This window comes from Bombus impatiens, unplaced genomic scaffold (assembly GCF_000188095.3).
Source record: "Bombus impatiens unplaced genomic scaffold, BIMP_2.2 scf_0478, whole genome shotgun sequence".
Classification (NCBI taxonomy): Eukaryota; Metazoa; Arthropoda; class Insecta; order Hymenoptera; family Apidae; genus Bombus; species Bombus impatiens.
In genome coordinates, this window is record NT_176897.1 from 178,785 (window position 1) to 186,926 (window position 8,142).

Genomic DNA, 8,142 nt, shown 5'->3' on the forward strand with positions numbered 1-8,142 from the left:
AAGTTACCGTTTCCTGGAACAGCTTCCCGTTGCCGTGTAATACACCAAATTGAAATTGTAATTTAGTCGTATGAACGCTTACTTACGCTTCGAGTACAACGATGCTTATTCTTTTCGTCCGCTTATGACGAGTCCCTTTTGCCCATCGATAAGCATCGATAATTATATGCATCGATTAAAAGAAGAAAATAAAACCGTCCTGTAGAGAGTTTGAGCTACGTAGGAAAGTTAACAAAGATAGGACATTCCGTGCACGAATGTACGAACAGGAACCCCGGTTGGCGTTTCATCGTCGCGAATACACGGTCCGAGTGGTTTTATGTAATAATTTCATTATTGCACGAATCTCGATAGCTTCCTGATGCCGTGTTGTTATGTTACACGATAATTGTCGTTTTTCACGTCCGTTTCCTCGTTTCGAATTATTCTAGTTACGATCCGAATATAATAATAATAATGCCCGGAGCGTACGGCATACGCTTCGAAAACTAGGCGTTCGATAATGTCACAATAAAACGCGACGTCGCGCATCACCGCGACAACAATTCGCTCTTTCGTTTTATACCTCGTCGTTTATGCTAGTTTTTTCCTTTTTTCTCTGCCAACGTTTCACACGGTTTGAGCGCCGACGAAATCGTTAGAAACTCACTGTCGCAAACATACGTTTTGCGAAATTTTATGTAACAGTTTCGTCGTCTCGCGACTCCTGCCAGTTTCCTGACGGGATAACGCTGCAACGCACGGTAATTGTCATTTTTCACGTCCGTTTCCTCGTTTTAAACCATCCTGCCTATTCGCTGAGCGACATTTTAACGTTAACGAGTATGTAGTAGTTTAACGACACTCCTGGGACTTAATTGGCTACCGGTGGATTCATCATGCCGCTCAGCTACGCCTGTTTCTTTTGTTTCACGGACGCATCAATGTTGCGCTTAACTTTGCAATCCCTTCTCACCGGTGATTAATGTCCTGCAAACGATGCACGATGATGAACAATGACAAATCACTATCGCCGAACTGGTCGGTAATTTAAAAATTCGAATTTAAATAACGAAAATATCTCTCCTTCCTTACGACCAACGAACGAAAGAAAAAACGAAAGAATGGAAAGACGACAACTACGGAGACTAGTACAGGATCGTATTGGCGAGAGAACATCGTTGCCGACAAATTGCAAGGAGTATCGACAGTGTGACGTTTAGCGAATCGATGATGTTGCTGCTGGTCGACGCCTCGCGGTAAAAACGGCGGTTTGAAAAAAGAAGGAAAAAGGAAACGACGGGAAGAGGAAGGGGTGGGGAGGGATACTCGAAAATTATTCCGATATGAAACTCATCGCGCGGCGTATCGCGTCAAAGGAGCCAATTTAAAACAGCCCTTTCCAAGATTATCAGCGCGTCGTTGCGGTGGGATTAATATATAAAAAAGACGAGTACAACGAAGTCGGGGAAGGGTGAGCCGAGAAGAGAGATAAAGAGAGAAAAAGAAAGAGTAAGAGGAGGGGCAGAAGCGTGCGGGATTGGTAAACTTCCCGGTAATTTGTTCGTCAGTCGCTTTGAACCTCTTTTAAACAACTACTGTGTTCTCTTCCACGTTTTTTCGCTATCTTCCCCCACCCTTCGTGTTGCTCGTTTGAAAGAGGAAATTATTGCAGACTCGACGAACGAACGAAGGAAAAAGAAAGGCGGAGAAAGGGGCAGGGAAACGTTGGAGGAAAAACTTCGTGATTAAAGGTGCTTCGGCTTGTTAAATTATTCGGTAAGAAAGTGCTTGGGATGGCATTAAAGATTCTATCGTGAGAAGTTTCGGATGGTATTTCCCTCGCAATTATCGACGAGTCTAATGAATTTGTTCCTACTTCCCTCTTGCTTCATCCTACGCCGCTTCTTTGCAAATCTCAAATGCATTAAACATTTCAGTGTCACTCGTGAACGACGAGCATTTCCATTTCTTAAGTAATTACAGAGAATAACGTGGATTTCAAGAATGAGAAAATTACAGCAAGGGATTGTGTTGCCTTGTATCCTTAATTGCCCCACTTTTAAACGTACATCCTGGATCTTGGTATTAACGACACGCGAGCTCCCTCCGAGTGGTAACGAATATCCTTCGCAGCCGCAATAAAACGTTAATTTGGAGTATCGACATCATGAAAGCAACTGGGCGAACACGATAAACAGATTACAAGATACTTGCCGACCGCAGTGCCCTCGGGCCGGGTTCTACGTTTCTACGTATTTACGTATTTGTAATGCACTTAAATACATTCTGATGCAAATTTCAACAGTTTCTTCAGATCGAAATTATTAAAACAGAAACTTATCTGTATTTCAAATTCCTTCAAACATACGTTTCTTCGCGTTTAATTATATGTGTATCGTTATTTCTACATCTATTAACTGCTATCATACCATATTAAAGGCGATTTCAGAGGCATTATGAAACATAGTTATAAAAGATAAGATCGTTATAACTTACCGCGTAATCTCGGTTACGGATCTCGGCGTGCGTAAAATGGCGTTGAATTTTCCGCTTCCTACGTTTGTCGTTAGAAGGTATTTTTATTCCTCCTCGGTCCTTACGTGACTTCTCGTTGCTTCTTTTCAAACGAGACACGCAAACACACACATGTCGACAGATGGTCAATTGAACGTTCTACAGCGTCGTTGGCAATTCCATCAAACGCTCTTGTAACTCTCGATCGGATAGAATGATAAAACTTTTCGAGGTTTCCTACTTCGTTATTGCTATTTATATCGTTTCTAATTACTTGCGATTACTCTGATAAAAAAGGTCAGATGGATTATTTCATTCATTGATAAATATTATTGTCGAACCAAGTGGGAATGACATCTCATCGATATAATTTTCTGCTGCGTCCAAGTTAATTCGAGGAACAGTGCGACACGGTTCGTTGTACCTTCGAGGCACGAGTAATAAAAAGTGAAACGATCACGATTGGACACACCTGTAACTGCATGGCCATTATGCGATGTTGTCGTGTCGATTTCGAAATTCGATCGCCTCGGATCACCTAAGGTTTCTCGACCGTTACTCGTTGTCACCGGCTCTGCCAGATTATATTTGGATTTGCATACGATCGACGCGAGTCACGAGCTGCCGCGTTACAATCGCACTAACACATATTCCCGTTTCCGTATCGCATCATAGGGAACAATTCAACGCGTTAATTACGGAGGCACAAACGAGATATACGAGAATCTCAGGTAGAAACGTGTCACGCCGCGAAAACACTTGATTAATTAATCGGCTACGATGCGAACATTGCGCGGCGAATTGAACGTTGACAAAAAAGTTAGGTTACGTTCTACTCGGCGAGTCAAAACGGTTTTTACTAATCACTGAATATACCGCGTTGATATTTATCATAATTGGATATCGTAAATCATTTTAATTAAAAAGAAAAGAAATACATACTTGCGACAGTCCGATATAGATATTCATAGAAAAAAATTATACGTGGAATTGTTCGTACATACATTACACTGATTAGACTTTCTTTTACACGCTACTTCCGCTTTCGCTGCGCCGGAAGTGTTTTCATAATTAATTCGTAGGAAAGATACGTATCTGGATTAAACGAGCGGTAAAGCAGAGAAAAGATTTCTTTTTCGATTTTAACGTTCGCACCGTTTCACCGTTATTTTCTATGGTAGAAAAGACGGGACACCGATAGGCGCGAGATAAAGTTAGGTCGGCGTTCGCGCATCCAGGAATTCGATCGGTCCATCGATAATAGATTCTAAATCCGCGAGACTGCGCTGTTCGATAATAATTGGAAGAAGAACGGTTCGCGCTCTAGTCGGTAGGGTGTGTGTACAGCGCACACAGGCTGATGTTAGACGTTTGATTAATAGCGTCAGCGCTCATTGGTCACGCTACTAATAAAGGAGCGTTCACACGTATTAAAAGTTCGCGCCTCTGCGTCCACGCCGGTATGCTCGTCGTCTTCGGTCGTTGTGGTCGAGAGTAGTGCGATATAACGAGGGAATGGCGTGTCTTGCTCATAATTGAAGCGAGCACCTACAATCCAATCGTTCTTAATCATTCGAATTCATCTCGCCTGCGAGTTCCGTTCTCCATTATTGCTCGTTGCCTTGCCAAGTCGCGAAAGTTATACGAACCTCTGCGCTCCGTTACTGCCAATAACAAGTATGGACGAATGACGTTTGGGCAGTTACCGTTCCAGTTCGAGTAAAAATATAATTCGACACGGCAGGTGAGTTTAAGATGTTTGCTGTTATTCGTCCAATGTTAAACATTCGATTTTGTATGCTCATACATCGTACGATAGCAGGTGTATATATAAGGAGGTAACGGTAATTGACGCGAAAACCCGTGGATTTAAATACGTGCTCGAGACAAGCGAGTGCTCGTAAATTAATTTTTCCCTCTCCTTCGTAGTAAAAGGGCGAAGAGATTCGCGAAGAGCGAAAATGGCCGAGATTACGCGAAATTATGCAAATGCGCGGCATTGTAAAGGGGATCTGTTTTTCGTTTTATTGGACTGGGGCCTGCGGTATCCTCGGTCGTATAACCGAAACAAAAGCTTACCTAACGCAGAAACAAAGGGTGTAGGGGCGAGTAGAAATCTCTTGGGGGCACACATGCAACGAATTTAACTGCTTCCCCAGGCATTACTCTTGCTGGGTTTCTTTTATTCCCGCCTATTCTCTAACTACCCTCTCCTATCGGTCTTCGTATCCTTCTCACATGGTTTACTGTTTGCACGAGCGAAGATCTTTCGGCTTAACCTTTATCCGCGATATAAGGCATTGTTAAGAAATCTGCACACTGATACATTTTACGTAACGCCATTCTAAATATCGAAATATACATTTACGCTTAGAACTATTTATTAACAGTAGATTTTCTTCTGACAGCTTATAAATCGATATGCAAGCTTGAAGGACGGTTGCTTTGAAAGGATATTCATTATGCCTCTGAAAGTCCGGAGTCTTCGTAACTGCTTTTAAAAGGTGACAAAATCCCCTTAGAGCACGCTTCGCAAGGGTGGACTAAGTTACAATTAATTAATTGACTTCGAGTCCCTGTAATTCATGCGGTGAGTCAAACTTAATTAATTATCCTTTAGGATCAGAAAGGAAAAGGTTGGGTCAGGAAGAACTTTTCACCTTCCGATTCTAAAGGCTATTTGTAATGCTTTTGCCTATAAACTATTTTACTTTCTATAAAAATGTACATTAACGATCGGTTTCTTACACTGATATTTAATCAAAGAGCGAGTCGCTAACGAAGATAAAAACATTATTCGTATTTCGAATACTTGGTAAGAAGTATTTTTAAAATAAGTAGTAGAATTAAAACTAAGCGCCGTGTAATAATATCAATGAATGTAGCCACTTCACCCTCCCCTCCATATCCGACATCGATAAAATAGGTTGAAACGTCAGTGTGTGGGAAGGCTATTAATTACAAACACCCTCCGCTATTGTAACGTCGCCGATAACTTTTCTATTATCCTGTTAAAGGGGATTTAAGGCCGTGTAGTCTTAACAACGGTACGCTTGTGGGGCGTATAATCCTTACTATCATTATCCATATTTCCTTTTTTTAACATGACTTTTACATCTGCTCCGAGACGAATAAAAATTGGAAATCTCGTTATCCGGGAAAGACGATGTTCAGCTGTTAGGTTGTACGATACGCTCACAGATGTTTCACTCGCGCGATTTTTACATCTGTAAAAGCGCAGGGGCACGATTTCGTTCTTGAAGTCATAAAGTTTGAGGTAAGGACCACCGCGTACACATATGGTACGGCCCTTTGTTGTTAATGGAGGCCTTGATGATTGCGGACGATCGCCGAAGGTGTCTGCCTGTCTGACAAGCCGACACTCTACATTGTAATTAATCAATATTACATCGACAATGGAGTTCGAGGCAAGGGCTATTGTTGTAATTTGCTGTTCTTCTCCCTTTTGTTTACGCCGCAATCGGCTACAGCTGCGATTTTAATTGCACCGCTTTAGCGGGATACAGAGCTGTGCAACTTTCGAAAAATCGCTCAAACCAGATCCTGCTTAATGAGTCCTTGCGATACTGATTGCATCGCCTTCGTTAAATAGCTTCGTCGATTTCACACGCGTGCCTATGTGAACGACAAAAGTCCTACATAACAATACAATTAGTTAACTAAACGATTCCCTCGTTCTTTCCTTTTTTTCTTTTTTTTTTTTCTTTTGGAAAATTTGCCTTAAACGAGGCTGAAAATTAATTGCTAGGAGAGAAAAAAGGAAGAAGAGAAATGGACGAAAATTCGGCGAGATTCTAGCGTAGAAGCGGGAAAGGGTAATTACTAATGATCGCGGAGGATCGTTATTAACCCTTCTGGTGGCGAGGCATCAGGCTTCGGACGTAGCAGGACCATTGTCCATTCCGCTAGGTTCATTACGGTGTTCCAGTAGGGAATGAGGCGATGGTCGGCGGGATGAAGTAAAAAAGGGTAAAAGAAAAATAAGAAAAGTGTCGAGGTCAGAGGAGACCGAACGGCTACCGTGAATGGCGTAGCCTGACCCAAGAGCTGCCGGGCATCAAAGGGCCTCAAAAGGGCCGCTTCGAACCTCGGCTGTCCGAAGCTCATTTGTTTTCACCGGCGTATGGAAAGATCGATCGGCCGATGTCTTAACCCTAGACTCTCACAGAATCATCTGCTTTCGATAAGAAAAATTCTGAGGCATTAATTAGATCGGCCGGTAATAGAGTCATGATGGAAAACTGATTGCCGCGTGGAAGTTCCGGCAATTTACTTACGTCAAGCGTCTTCCACTATATTTTCTTCAACAATTTCTTCCTGATCTTCTTGTACAGGCTTCTTGCGATACCGGCGATCAGTTCGATGGATAGTCGTTAATTTTAATCGACGAAACGATTTGAAATTGTTCGCTCGAAACGACAGAAGCTACGACGAATTCTTCCGATCATCTACGAAATCGTCGTATCTATATGTTCTCACGGCAAAAACACGTTAGATATCTTACGTGATCGCAACGAATGAAAATTCCACGAAGTCAGACGTGCAGACTGGAAGCGTGTTGGGAAGTTTTGAAAAAAAAAAAAGAAAAAAAAATCGGATGAGGAAAAGGTTACGGGGATACTAGGATTGCATTTACAAGGAGCGCGCGCGGTAGTCGAGAAACGAAGTGAAATTATCGATGCGATTGCCACTGAAACATCTCTGGACGAAGGGCCGACAAAGGGTCGATCAGCGATTCTCTCCATCTCGCTTCATCTCGTTTCTTTTTCGAAAGATAACCCCACAGTGGCCACCTTTTTGTTTGCACAGTAAGATTGCTTGCCTCTTGCTCGGAAATTGACCGAAGATTGCGGCCGACCGACGTTTGCTCTGCGGCCACGGCCTTAACTTTTGCGCTACCACAAAAATATCATTGGCTTCCTCCTTTTCTCTGCCAACTTCTTTCTCCTCTTCTTCTCCTCCTTCTTCATATTTCTTCTCGGTATCGATTTCTTTTGCATTTTACGCGTCCGTGAAAAACCAAACGATCCTTTAAATTTTTCTTCGTCGAAAGATTCGACGCTCGATACACGTCATCCGCTTTCGAACGCACTGCTCGAAGAAGTTCGTCATTACGAGATACCGTTTCAAATTTCTCTTAAAGACTATCGAGATAGTTCCACTTTGATAAAACCGTTCTTTCCTTGTACGATTTACAGCCGATGTAAAGGATAGTCGTTGGAAATTATATCGTACAGATTTTAATGCGAGTTAACCGCAAAACTTCTCTTTTCCCTCACGTACTTCTCTTTCCTCTCGGCTCGAAGAGATGATGTCTAAGCTTATTATCGAGCCCCTCGAGACTTCTCTTTCTCTTCGTCTGACTCGTAGGCTTTGATCGAAGTTGATGGAGCGAGCACCGAGCTAACCGCTCAGAGTATTATGTGTCGAAAAATATTCAAGAAAACCTCTTGGGCCAGTCCTTCGAGGAGCAATGACTTTTGTTCGCCACGATACTGTCAGAAGCGATTACTCGTAATGGATCGCGCTCTTAATGCTCCTCGTGGGTTAGAGAATTATCCGTACTAGCGTTGGAGCAGCTAGCGCGTTTAAAAGGGCGTCGTACGAGGTCATCCGATGGCGGTA

At 42.7% G+C, this 8,142-nt stretch overlaps 1 protein-coding gene across 2 annotated transcripts in view; it reads right to left on the reverse strand.

The window, feature by feature from the left end:
- LOC105680967 overlaps positions 1-3,315 on the reverse strand; it is a 31,639-nt gene extending 28,324 nt beyond the window's left edge. For both annotated transcript variants that reach the window (XM_033321691.1, XM_033321690.1), the window contains exon 1: positions 2,479-3,315. The gene's annotated coding sequence lies outside the window, so the exon portion shown is untranslated. The remainder of the gene's footprint in view (positions 1-2,478) is intronic.
- Positions 3,316-8,142: the final 4,827 nt, after the last annotated feature.